We start from the raw sequence: 14,029 nt of genomic DNA, 5'->3' as shown, positions 1-14,029 counted from the left end.
GGGTATACTAAGGTCCACCCTTGCTTTTTATAGAAAGCAAGTAGATATACAAATAAACAGAGGGAAATGATGAACGCTGTAATCTAGATTGCCTGGCAAATCCCACCATGTGGCAGCTTCTTTGGCTAGCCTTTACAGTACAGGTGTGGTAAGAACTCAATTCTTACTCTGCTTTGTTAACATTTGAATCTAGCAGATCACATCGAACCAATTAATTGCATGCTTACTTCCTGTCCTAATACTGCTTTCTTTCCTGGGGGTGAGTGAGAGGCAAATCTGTTGCAGGAATCCTTCTTGGTTTACCTTTCTAGAAGGAGTGAGTCCCATATTTTTGTAATGCTATTTGCTTGCAGAAATATCTACCTCTGCGTCATTAGAAAAAAGACAGGCAACTTTGGTATGATGGGACTGAAAGGGGTTTCCTTTTTGCAGAAGTGCAGTAATCCAGGATGCCTCTCCTGAATGACCATGTAGTCAAGATGGCATACCCTCCAACATATCTCCAATGAAAATAGGGATGTCCTATTCCACAATAATAACATTATTTTTTTTTATATCCCACCCATCTGATGGGGTTGCCCTGGCCACTCTGGGTGGCTTCCCACATATATATACACATGATAAAACATTAAACATTAAAAAACTTCCATATAAAGGACTACATTCAGATGTCTTCTAAAGGTTGTATAGTTATTTATCTCCTTGGTTTGGGGGCTGCATAACTCCATACCTCTGACATGTCTCTGATGAAATTAGGGATGTCCTAAGGAAAACTGGGACATTCCAGGATCAAATCAGAAACCAGGGTGGCTTCTGTAAATTCAGGACTGTCCCTGGAAAATAGGGACACTTGGAGGATCTGACATGGTGCTCTTCATATGCTGTTGGACAATGTCTATCATCTCCCATGCTGGCTGGGACTGATGGGAATTGGAGTCCAACAACACCGGAGGGCACCAAATTAGTTATCCCTTTAAAAAAAACCCCACCACAGTCAGCGTATTTTGCGTGAGCTATATTACAGCTAACAAGGAGTTGGATTTGCTGTTTACAAAATGTTTGATTTCAGAATTTATTTATTTTTTACTAATGATGGATATTGCTGCTTAACCAATTCTGTGCATAATAGCTCTGATAAATTTCAGAGAGCTAAAATACTATTCAGGAAAGCCTTACCCTCATTTGACTCTTTTGTCACTGACAGTATTTACTTTGTGCTTTTTTTCCTGGCCTCATCTGGAAGGGATTCAAAACTGAATGGATGAGGCTGCAGTGCAAATAGATTTCAATCACTAATGCTGCTAATGTGTTAAAATAAAGGGTTGGGACCCTCAGTTTGCAATTCTGCAGCTACGTAGTTCAGCTACTCCTGAGTAGGCATGTATAGCATTCAACTCCCAACAGCAAAATGTGGAACGGAAGCACATGGGAAAGCTCATGAATCAAGAAGTGCTAAGATGTTTGTTTTATCAATTGCTGCTGTTGTAAATGGTCACTGCGTTTATTTTGCACACATTTCAGTTTTAATGTCTTTGCTACAGGAATCCCCCCCCCCATTTCATTTCATTTCTGTCTCTCTACACCCATGTGTATGTTAGAGATGCTGTGAGTGGAGTGGTTAATGTGCATAACAACTGGTCATTGTGCACATACACCACATCTCATGGATCACGTACACGTAACACACACATTTCCTGCTCAATATAACTGCTTAGTCTACAATAGGCCTTGAGTAATGTGCATATGTCAACAGGTTTTTGTACACTCTCCAGGCAAGATCCATCATCAGCAACAGGCCTTAGGGTATGTGCATCTGTTAACTGCATTTTACAGATTCACTGGGAAACATGCACATTCTCAGGTTAGTATATGTACTTGCCCAGAAACCTCTTGTTTGTTTCTGTCTCTAGTTCAGAAGTGGGCAACCCATTGCTCCCAGGGCAAAGTCCAATCTTATGTAAATTGTGATGTCCCTCTGGCAAGTCAGTTGAGTGGCAGGAAAAAGAGGATGTGGCTGCAGCTTCCATTCTTCCAGTCCCGCCTCACTCTTGCAGCACCCTGTTTTGGGTTTTTCTGCAGGCTATCACAGGGATCCCACCAGTGGTACTTCCACCCAGCTACATGTTCAGCTGGTGGAACAGGGTCTGTGCTAGCAGAGCAACACTAGTGTCCCTTTGCCCACCTTCATCCAATCCACACACAGAGATACACCCAGCACAAAGGGGCCTTGAATTATAGACTTATTTTTGTGGCCCAAACACCTTGGTCTGACCTTTGTATTCAGAGCTGATATCTCTGAAAGCTGGTTCCAAAGGCAAAATATGAATGCACTTTAAGCGTTTTCATTTACCATATTTGTGGTTCTCCTGGTTTAAAGTAGTTTTAATAACTGCTCCTGAACATTGGAACAGGAACCTGGTTTTGAACTCTTTGAAGTGTGAAGATTCATCATAGCCTGTCTGTGTTGTTTGTTAATCTGAAGGTTTGTTGCATCAATTAAACATAATTAAATCTAGCAATTAAACCATACTACTATATGGCACCTGGGTAATTCCCCCTGCCACCCCAATTGGCAAGAAAACGCCTTAAAAATAGCGTGCAGATTTCCTTGTGTGGTTGGCACAAATTACTTAATAAAGTAAACACTGGGGATGAAGGAGATATGCATGGTATTTCAAGCTTTGTACATTAATGATTGTGTTCCACCTGGTTTCTGAAATATGGAAGCAAAAATATCACAGTACTCAGAATAACTTTGAATGTGATGCTGCTGGCAGTGACAGGAAGTGTTTTTCCCATCTCTGTTTCATCTGAACTATCATCTTCTTCTTTGGTGATCACTCGTAGACAAGTAAGATTGTCTTCCATGAACACAGTTTTAACAGTGAGTCCGTAAGTGACTGTGGAGGCCAATTCTAGATCCATACATCCTTCTGAACTATAGTTTTAGCATCTTCCACATACTCTCACCCAATGGCTGTCCCTGCATGTATGTCTCAGGGTAGGATCATGCAACAATTATGTTTTGGGTGACAGGACGATGCATTTCCAGGTACTTGAGTTCTTCAGTATCCTACTTCCACAAATGATGTCATATTCAAATCTGCAAATGCAGCTAAAATATAGTTGCAAATTGAATTTAAAAGGCCTTATATATGGTGCATACTTCAATTTCTCTGTGAGAATGTTGATGTGCCTCCTTTGTGCTCTAGGTTTTATTCTGTGATTCGTGGAGTTTAACATATGTTTGCTGAAGAATATTTATGTAGACAAGTAGAATTTCATTTCCCAGAAATGAATGAGAAGGCTCCACATGCACTCGACCTTGGCGCTACCCAGGGCATTCAGAGTCAGAGATAAGTGGAACAAGTGATTCTTTATAAACATGTGTGTGCAAAGTAACATGGTGTCCTCTTCCCCTAATCTTGCACACCAGAGTTGATCATAAAGACTGCACACATAATCCTCACTCACAGATTCAGTGAACATGTGACGAGGGAGCAGTTACTGTATCAGCTGGCTGTGCTCCATATGCTTTTGTACCAACTGATCACATGTCCCAGTGCACACATTTGCTAATAGGGTCAAAAAAAGTCACAGGCATACAGCATATATAGGGGAACTTTTCATTCTATTGATAAATGTGCAGTCACTAGTGGACATAGTTAACAAGTGCATTGGCAATGCACCAGTGAAGACAATTTCACTTCCTGTCATGCATTTGCTAATCTATTGTGGTAGTGGCAGTGGAGTTGTGTAAACAGACCTATTGTTGTTTCTGTTAGCTAGTGCAAGTTTTAGTGTAGCATTGTGAATCTGCAGATTAGCTGATGGGACTATTCATATAGATTCCAATTCTGTTTTGGAAATGGGTCATTTCAGAGATCCTTCAATGAACTAGCTCTTCAAACAAGAAATGGGGGTGGGGGTGGGGAGCTTCAGCTCAGGGTGTCACGTTTGAATATGATGTATGCCCAACCCATTCGGATGGAAAAGTGTTCAAATCACAGAATCCATTCCAAAGGCATCCTGGAGATGTGAAACATCACGGCAGAACTGGCTCTTAGGTACTCCGTATGCACCCAACAATCTGATCACGAAAGCTTTCATTTTATTGAGGGTATTATCTGAAGGGATAGGGTGTGTGGTGACTTTGGACACCTGCCATTTCCCCAGAAGGCAAAGAAACTGTTTTGATGTGGAGATATTCTCCTGCATGCCTTGGGTAGAACTGCTGAACTGTTTGGAGTTGTTGGCAATCTATTGGCATTGTAGTCCAACACTGGACCGGATGGTATTACTGAAGGTCTACAGAGAAGTGGAGAAACTGATAGAAGTGTTGAATGATGCTATTTCATGTGGTATAAATATATCCTCACATAATTTAAGCGTTTGCTAGAGGACACCTAATACATGCAGTTGACCTCATATTTGCAAATATAATAAAAATACTCAGTATAACCTTTATTATAACCCACCAAAAGACCAGAATCCTAGAACATCTACCAAATTCTTGATTATTAGACAAAACAATCTTAAGTAGGCTGACAGGATAAAGTCCACAGCAGAGGACTGGACTTTCACAGACTACAGCAGATGGTGAGGGGGACGCTTTTGTTTTTATTATTATTTCCCTCTTTTCCCTTGCTGGTTCTGAAGATGTAGGGAGCTTTGGAATCAGTGGAACTCCAAGGCTGGATCAGTAAATGTGGGACTTTCTGGCTCCACACTGGGCAGACCTTCATCCTTGGACCTTTCCATCCAACTGTGGGCCTCCATTTCTGGCCATGGAAATGGAGATCTGCAGTATCCAACATTGTCCTAGCTGCCCTTCCCAAAAGCTTAGGATTGCTCCCTTACAACATAAAAAAAAATTCCTTCCAGTAGCACCTTAAAGACCAACTAAGTTAGTTCTTGGTATGAGCTTTCGTGTGCATGCACACTTCTTCAGATACACTGAAACAGAAGTTGCCAGATCCTTCTATATAGTGAGAAGGTGGGGAGGGGTGTTACTCAGAAGGGTGGTGGGAATGGGAGATAGGCAGATAGCTGAGAGAGCCTGTTGACGACTCTTAACGACTGTAATAGGTCTTACAGGAAAAGGCAAGGGGTGAGAAGGTGAGAAATGGTATAGTCATGTATAGTGAGATAAGAATCCAATGTCTTTGTTCAGCCCAGGTCTCTCCATGGTTTTAAGTTTGGTAATGAGTTGTAATTCAGCAGCTTCTCTTTCCAGTCTATTTCTATCCCTTACAACATATTTGACTTAGGACACATATGGAATTGTGTTCTACATCAACACTGATATTTGGGAGTACTTCATTAGAGTGACTCTAATATCATAAGATGCCTTTAATGCACTTTTAATATAATTTCATAGATGCTGAGGAATGATTAGCACGCTTTAGCACAAAGCCTCATTGGAATGTAATGGGAAGCTAGGATTTACATTAAAGAGAAAGTAGCTAGTTAATTGAGTGAGGGCAGGTGGAGCATGTGAACACAAAGCTCATCATTACCATAACATCAAAACGTTATTATAATCAAACTCCAAGATAGCAGAATGACCATGGACTATATCCAGCATCCATACTTGGAGCAGACAAACTGAAATCAATAGACTTAAGTCATGTATGTCTGTTGATTTCAGTGGATCTTCTCTGAGAAAGTTGGAGATCACCTCATTATTCTCTGCTGCTCTTTGCTACACTTTGTATTTTTAAAAATGTAATCATGTTTTTAATTAGTTGCCATTTTTCTGATTTTTTAAAAATCTCTTTTATAATTTTATATAGTTTTATTATTATTTTTTGCTGATGTTGTAACATGAATTCATTATTTTCTGTATTTTTTTTTAAAAAAATTGTCAGCCTCCTTGGGTTGGGGTTTTTTATGGGAACATTTAAATGGCAGCGGAGTAGAATGATGATGCAGAGGTGATGAAGAGGTTCTCTGCCACAAGGTGCTTGTTTGAAAGTCATGCCGTGGTTGAGAAATGTTCATGCATTAGCTTTAGCAAATTCAACTTCCTTTTTACTGAGGCCAAGTGAGTGTAGCGGGGAAAGCCTATCATTTATTAGAGAAAAACAGAAATGCATTTTCAGACGGTGTTACAGTAGAATGAGATAGGGTGTAAGAAAGAGCCAATACCTTTCAAGGAACAACATTTTGGTTCTGAGTGGAAAGCAAATTATTGAATTGTGCTCCCGCTCTCTCTTTCGTGACATTGAAATTCACTGAATGGCATTTTGCATCAGCATTACATCATATTAAATATAACACTGTGTTATGAGTCATTGTTATAAATCATGACACAGGCTGCATTAGAAGGCTCCTGCAACCAAGGGCACATCAAGGTGGCTTTTTATTTGATGTGTCTCTTCAACAGAGGGACATAGGTGTGCTGACTTAGTAATCCTATCATGTCCTGCACAGGGAGCACTTTGCTTTTCCTTCAGCACTCCAGTAGAAATTTGTGGTATAAAAGAGTTCGGAGCAAATACAACAAAGAATGAAGTCTTACATAGCTGTTCGGGATGAGATCATAAGTTACAAAATGAGCGCGCCGAAATAGGAACTGATTTGAAAGGAGATGAAAAAGGCAAGGTCAATGGAAGAATCTTGATTCCTAAACAGTTGTGTGAGAGTGGCTGAACATGGAAGCAGCCTCATAGTGTATTAGACCATCGATCCACAAAGCTCCTTATTACCTGTTCAACTGACAGAAATGCTCACCAGGGTTTCAAATAGAGGTCTTTCCCAGCCATCCCTAGAGATGCCATAAATTGAACCTAGGACCTTTTGCATGCAAGGCATGAACCCTGCCACTGAGCTACAGGCCTTCCTCTATTCTCTTTGGATATTTTTGCTCGTGAAAATTTGAATTTCGGTATATCACTCCCAGACTCCTCCTCCTTCTCTTCCATTTCTTTTTCCAATTTATATTCCACCCTTCTTTTCACTAGGTCCATGCTAAATAATATCTGCCCATTGCCTCCACCCTTGAGTTAGAACTTGAACATGTTTTGTCATGGATTTATTGAAGGGGCCATGAGGGTCAGCAATTCCAACCCTCTGCAATGCAGGAATCTTTTGCCCAACGTTGGGCTCAAGCCCATGATCCTGAGATTAAGAGTCTCATGCTCCACTGACCGAGTCATGTTACATTTCTCTGCTCTATAAACCTGTGGGTCAAGATGAGGACTCCTGTGCAATTCAGCTTCACAAGTCTTAGTAGTAGTAGTAGTAGTAGTAGTAGTAGTAGTAGTAGTAGCAGCAGCAGCAGCAGAATAAATCAAGATAAAAAGGACAAGGTAAACCTCATGCTTTTTTCTGGTGGTACTCAAGGATATGTAAGTACTGGCAACCTTTTTTCTAGAAGAAAAGCACAGGTTAAAAGTGTGGCACTTACTGTAACAACTTCATGGTGAGTACCAGCACTGATTTTATAGGGGGAAAAGCACTAGGTAAACCTAAAGTTCAAATAATTGGACTGACTTTCAAAGAATTTCAGAATGACTCTACAGGTAGAGCAATGGCTGCCCCTGCATTTTCAAGTTCCACTCCTAGAACTCGAAATACCTGTACTGGTTTTGCAAGTGGATGTAATGCACCCATTATTTTGTCCTTCTAGGAATACTGGTCATTCTTTATTTGCTAGTCATTGCAAGTTACCTCCATCAACACTGGTATTTTTGTCCTCCATCTTTCCTCATTAGAATTGTGCTTCTAATTTCCATGGCAAACTGCTAGGGTGTTTGTGTATACCGCTTTAACAATGGGGAAAGTGAACGAGAGACAGCGTGTGGTCTCTTTGCTGATGTGTTGTGTATTTGTGGAGATGGCACCTCAAGGAGAAAGATTTTTCTTCTTCTACATGTGCCATTCTTAGTTTGGCCTTGAAGTCAAGAAGCTTTGTATAGAAAAAAAATCTGATGTACAACCATGGTAACCAAAAATATGTGCTATAGCACTCAGCTATCTCAAGTCATGCCAGCAAAAAAAGAAAAAGAAGCTTTCAATGCCCTCACGTGTCTGGAACTTTTGAAAATTACCATAGACTCCAGGAAGTCTAGAAGAACATCCTACTGTTGAATAATTAAAAACTGACTGAGGCTGCTCTGATACCTCTGGAATCAAGTGATATTATGGTATCAGCAGCAAAGCCACCTAGGCCTTGAAGCTCAGGTGTTAATCTCGCCATTTAAAATTGTTTTTCTCCCCTTCACTTTGCTGTTGTTTGATTAGCATTGCTGATCTTTGCTTTCAAACCTTTTGAGTTTTATGGCTAGATTCCAAAGGAGCTGTAGGCATGTGTATGTTGGAGAACTGCTTGCATAGCCAGAGGTTTATTTGAAGTTTCCCATCTAGCCACGTATATTGCTGAGGAGAAAAACCAAATGTCAAAGAAGCTGATGGCTATGTTATCCCCTAGACATGTAGATCCACGACCTTTGTCTTTTTAAGGACTCTCCATAAAAAATGGAATTAGGATGCTATTTCAATTTTGCAGTTGCAGATGGAATTTTCTCAGAAGAATCACAGCAATTATAGTCTCCTCAACATTTAAGTCTTAAAACATACACTTTCCCCCAATTATATTTATTCAGAAGTTAGTCCCATTGATTTCTTTGAGGTTCATTTCCAAGGAAGCAGCTCATGATTCAGCCTTGGGAAGACATCCTTATAATGGTGTGTTTGTCCAACATAAAATATATCCAATGAAAAGGATTTACAACTACTTCAGTAATTTATTCTCATAGGCTTTCTATTTTGATTGGTCAGAAAATTGCTCTTGATAAGCCTGTTGGCTTTTACTTTAGCCTTGGTGGGTATGTAATAGCAGACAACTCTTCACTTTTTTTCTAGAAGTTGTTTACATAGCTGAAAACTGTCAGCATCGCCCTAGAGCCAGTGCACCAACTGGACTCTTGCACCTCAACCCCGACTGGGCTGGGCGAGCTGGGTAGCACCGCCAGAGACCTCCTTCCCGCAGGAAACGGTCACAGTGCTGTGGACTCACAGCTTAGAGCTGAGAGCACCGGATTCACTGTCTCAATACTTCAGTCGTTGCGCAGCAGAGTTTTGCAGAGTCTTGCAGAGTATAAACCACTCGGAGAGCAGCTCTGTAAAATATCTTCCGTTTATTCTATAACTACAACTATGGTACAAAACTATATACAGAGCTGTATATTCTGAGCATAAAGCAATGCTACACTGAGAGTCTGCAGCTGCTCTTAGCAGCAATCTAATCTCTAGGATCTCTAACACTCTCACTCTCTCCGATACACTGACTGACTGACTCTCTCTCTCACACACACAGATATGTTGCTGGGCAGAATAAGTAAATAGGCAGGACACGCCTCCTCTTCTCTGTGGAGTCAGCAGAGATCATCAGGAGATGGTCAGGAGATTCTTGGGTATGGGAGGGGTGAAATCTCCTCATCCTCCCCCATTTCATCCGACCATTTCAAGAATCTTTAACATAACTGCAATTTACACATACATTCCAAAAGTTGTTCTCTGCTTACAACCTTGGTTAACATATTTGCAGGTATCTTTCTTCCCAGCATATAACACACTTTTACAATACCATTGAATAAGCAGCTTCTACAAAAATCTTCATACACATTTCTTCCTCTCAAATACAAATTGACATCTCTAATTAGGCAGATTTGAACAAACCATTTTTCAGAACTCAAATACACGCTTTCCTTCAAATATCAGGTAAGGAAATAAATAAAGCGTTTTGTGCTACTACTCTCAGCACACTTCATGCTAGGTTTGAAAACTCCACCAGAGTTGCTCGTGACCGCAGTCTTTGCAAACTCTTCAGAAAACCTTTTCGGTGGTACACCCTTGGTTGTTCTCTCAGATCTGCGCAAAACTCTCTGATTCTCTTGTTCTGGTGCTTCCTCCTCTTTGGGAGAATGGGGAGCTAAAGTATATGAAGCTGCTAAGTCTGAGTCAGCGTCAGACTCACCTGAGGCTTTTGGACTCTGATAATCTGTGCCATCATCTGGAACTACATTGGCATCAGAATTATCACCACCAACAACACTTGCCTCTCTCTTAACTTTCTTTGCCCCTTTTGCACCATCATCACAAATGGGATGATACTGAAAAACGCCAACTCTGTCCCATTGTGGATTGTCATCAATACTCCTGGTCAGCCTTATGGTTTTCGTGTCTGTGATCAGAACACGATAAGACCCTTTCTCATAACCTAGGAAAATGCCATGTTCTCCACGCTTGCTCAGTTTGTCACCTTGCGAGGTGTGCACCCAAACCTGCGAACCAAAAATTTTAAAATGCTTTACACATGGCTTTCTTCCGTGAAGCATCTCATATGGGGTGCAATTTATACTAGACTGGTAACTCCTGTTATACACGTGACAGAAAAATGAAAGAGCTTCAGCCCAAAAAGGATTGGGTAGCCCCGAATCATGTAACAGCGTTCTGATTCCTTGCTGCAGGGTTTGGTTCACTCTCTCACATAAACCATTCTGCCAGGGTGACCTGGGCGTGGCGGTCCTATGCTCAATGCCCTGTTCAGAAAGAAAACTCTCAAACTCTTCTGAACAAAACTCTCCACCCCTGTCTGTGAAAAGAAAACGTACATTTCTGAGCCATTTACAAAACTGGCGAAACTTGGTAAAGGCTTCAGACTTTTTCTGCAGCACATAGACCCAAACATATTTTGAATAGGAGTCAATCAGAACCATGAAAAACCTTGAATTGCCTCTAGAGAGCGCTAGAGGCCCCACTAAGTCTGCATGAATGACTTCATATGGTTTCTTGGCCTCTCTCCCAGACTCTGTACCTTTGGGAGCTTGCCTTGCCTTATTCTCTGCACAAGAAACACATTTCATGTGGTAGGGACATTCTTTCAACCTCATACCCTGAACCATATCAGGCATTTTTGCCACAGCCTGGAAATTCAGATGAGCATAAATACGGTGATAATAATGAATACATTGGTCATGCAACTTCTCATTCTTATCTACAGACAAATTGCAACACTCTTTCTCAGTTGCTTCTGCAGTGCCTGTACCTGAAACAAAAGTCAATTGGTACAATCCATTTACACATTTTGCATACAGAATGAGCTTGCCATCTCTAAGAATTTCACAGCGAGATTTAGCAAACACCACCTTAAACCCTTGACGATCAAGCTGGGAAACACTCAACAAATTGTCCTGAACATCAGGTGCATACAGGACATTCTTAATAGTTGCATTCAGGCTCTTTAAGAACACAGTTCCCTGAGCCACACTTGTGAGAACTGTCCCATCTGCTTGATGAATTGCTTTCTCTTGCTTCTCAAGCTGAACAAAGAGATTCTTATCTTTGGCCACGTGGTTTGAACAGCCAGAGTCGACCACGAAGAAACTCCGCCCACGTTGACTGGAACAGCGAGAGATCAAGGCCTTTGAAGTAGCAGGTGCTTGGGGATTTCTTCCTCCTCCCCCTCTGCCTCTGAAGTTTCCCTTCTTCTTTGAAGACTTCTTGCACTGGAAACTCAAATGGCCTTGTGCTCCACACGAAAAGCACCGCTTCAATTTCAAAGCTTTAACAGCAGCAGTTTCACTTTCACTTTCCCCTGCTGAAGACTCAGGCACATTTTCAAGCACATTTTTAACAGCACCATTGTCCCGGCTTTCTTTAACAGCCTGTCTGCGATCCCACTCATTCAGAAGCACACTAGACACATAATCTTCTGTTAGCCGGTCAGAAGGCATCGTGGAAATCTGGGCAGCCACTCCATCATAAGACTCATCTAGGCTATTGATCATAAGCATTGCAAACACAGCCTCTGAAATAGCCAGGTCTCGCTGAACAAGGTCCTGTCTGAGACGCTTTAATTGAGATAGATGGTTAGGCAAATCACCACCTTTCTCCAACTGCAGCCTGCACAGCTTCTTAAAGAAAATCACACTGGAACCAGCATTCTGTCTCAGATGCATATCTCTCAACTTATGCCAAACAGCTTGTGCAGTCTCTTGACCCTCTAGGTTCACCAGCAAGTGGTCTGAAACACTCAAAATAATTGTCCCTCGGGCTTTCATATCTGCAGCATGCCACTCAGCCCAATCATCATCATCCTTATCTGGAGGGTCATCTTCTATCGTGTGAAATAGCTTTTCCCTCTGTAAAAGCGCTTTCATCTTTACTTGCCAAACTCCATAGTTTTCAGGCTTAAGGAGGGGAAAGGACAGAGCCATCTGGCCAGAATGTGCACAGGCCATGTCTGCTATTACTTAGAGCAAGACACTTCCCTCGTGCAACACAGATAAAGCCTTGACTCCTTCAGCCACTCTCTCTCCCACTCAGAGCGCAATTAACAGGCAAACAGGGATGCTATCTTCTTCCTTTGGCAGTCAGCAACATACCTCCATAAATCAAGCAGCAGCAACAGCAACAGCGGCAGCTTGAACACTCTGCTCCAAACAGCTCTGCTTCTGGGCACCGCAAATCAGTCCAGCATGCAGCATCCGTTCCACCGTCCGGCAATCAGCAACAGAAACCTCTGGCGACTGGGACGACTGGGACGCCTTGGATGACTGGGACAACGCCAGGTCAGACGACTGGAACAACGACTGGGCCCATAACCGATGTCAGCATCGCCCTAGAGCCAGTGCACCAACTGGACTCTTGCACCTCAACCCCGACTGGGCTGGGCGAGCTGGGTAGCACCGCCAGAGACCTCCTTCCCGCAGGAAACGGTCACAGTGCTGTGGACTCACAGCTTAGAGCTGAGAGCACCGGATTCACTGTCTCAATACTTCAGTCGTTGCGCAGCAGAGTTTTGCAGAGTCTTGCAGAGTATAAACCACTCGGAGAGCAGCTCTGTAAAATATCTTCCGTTTATTCTATAACTACAACTATGGTACAAAACTATATACAGAGCTGTATATTCTGAGCATAAAGCAATGCTACACTGAGAGTCTGCAGCTGCTCTTAGCAGCAATCTAATCTCTAGGATCTCTAACACTCTCACTCTCTCCGATACACTGACTGACTGACTCTCTCTCACACACACACAGATATGTTGCTGGGCAGAATAAGTAAATAGGCAGGACACGCCTCCTCTTCTCTGTGGAGTCAGCAGAGATCATCAGGAGATGGTCAGGAGATTCTTGGGTATGGGAGGGGTGAAATGTGATATGTGATGATTTATCTATGATAGATGTATATTGGTGTCGGTGGAAGAAGATGACTTAAATACAAACTATCAAAGTAGTAGCTTTTAACTACAGAAAGCAGCTTAAAGATAAATCAAGCTTAAGTAACAAACAGTAGCAATAATATATTAAAAACTTGAAAGCTGATTTTGGAAAATGAAGGAACGAATCTATTCCTTTTAAAAGTTAAATGCTAAACTTCAATTTCTAATTTATGCTGTATCCATAAATGTAATGGGTTGGATCCAGACTTGCTCCTTCGATTAACAGAGGAAACTGGGAACCAGCAGAGGTTCCTCACAGAAAGGGAGTGGTTTTGATAGTTCCAGCCCACAGCATCACTTTCCATGTTGTCCCAGGCTCTAAGAACCCTCAACTCTTGAGAAGTTTTGCAGGATACACAGAGGGCTGTAGGGGGTGGAGGAATTGGCAAAAATCACCTCCTCACCCTTCCCCAAGTGTAAGCAGAACAGTACTGAGTGCATTTCTTGATTCAAACCTACTAAAGACGTACATCTTTGTCCTGGTCGTTGACACCTGATATTGACATCTATCTATATCCCTCAATATTATTCTGATTGTAAATGGTTTCAACTGATTTCAATCATGCATGTTTATATTGTTGAAACCTACACTGGGACCTTATGGTGAAGGGTAGGTAAGAAATCCAGTTAACAACAACTACAAAAAACACATTAAAATATCCCTTTACTTGTTTTCTCTTGTCAAATGACACAGGCAAATAGCAAAGGGGGGGGGGGGACTCGTAGGCTTTTTATAACAAATTATTGCAAATCCCTAATGCCCCTGACCGTAGTCATGGGCAATGGCAACTTTTAGAAAAC

At 41.8% G+C, this 14,029-nt stretch overlaps 1 protein-coding gene across 6 annotated transcripts in view; it reads left to right on the top strand.

Moving 5' to 3' along the window:
- WNT7A (Wnt family member 7A) overlaps window positions 1–14,029 on the top strand; it is a 64,543-nt gene that overhangs the window by 44,191 nt on the left and 6,323 nt on the right. The window lies entirely within an intron of this gene.

This window comes from Podarcis liolepis, assembly GCF_965112155.1.
Source record: "Podarcis liolepis genome assembly, chromosome: 2".
NCBI classification, from domain to species: Eukaryota; Metazoa; Chordata; class Lepidosauria; order Squamata; family Lacertidae; genus Podarcis; species Podarcis liolepis.
The sequence above is the reverse complement of the archived record's forward strand: the minus strand, read 5'-3'. Positions and strand labels throughout refer to the sequence as shown.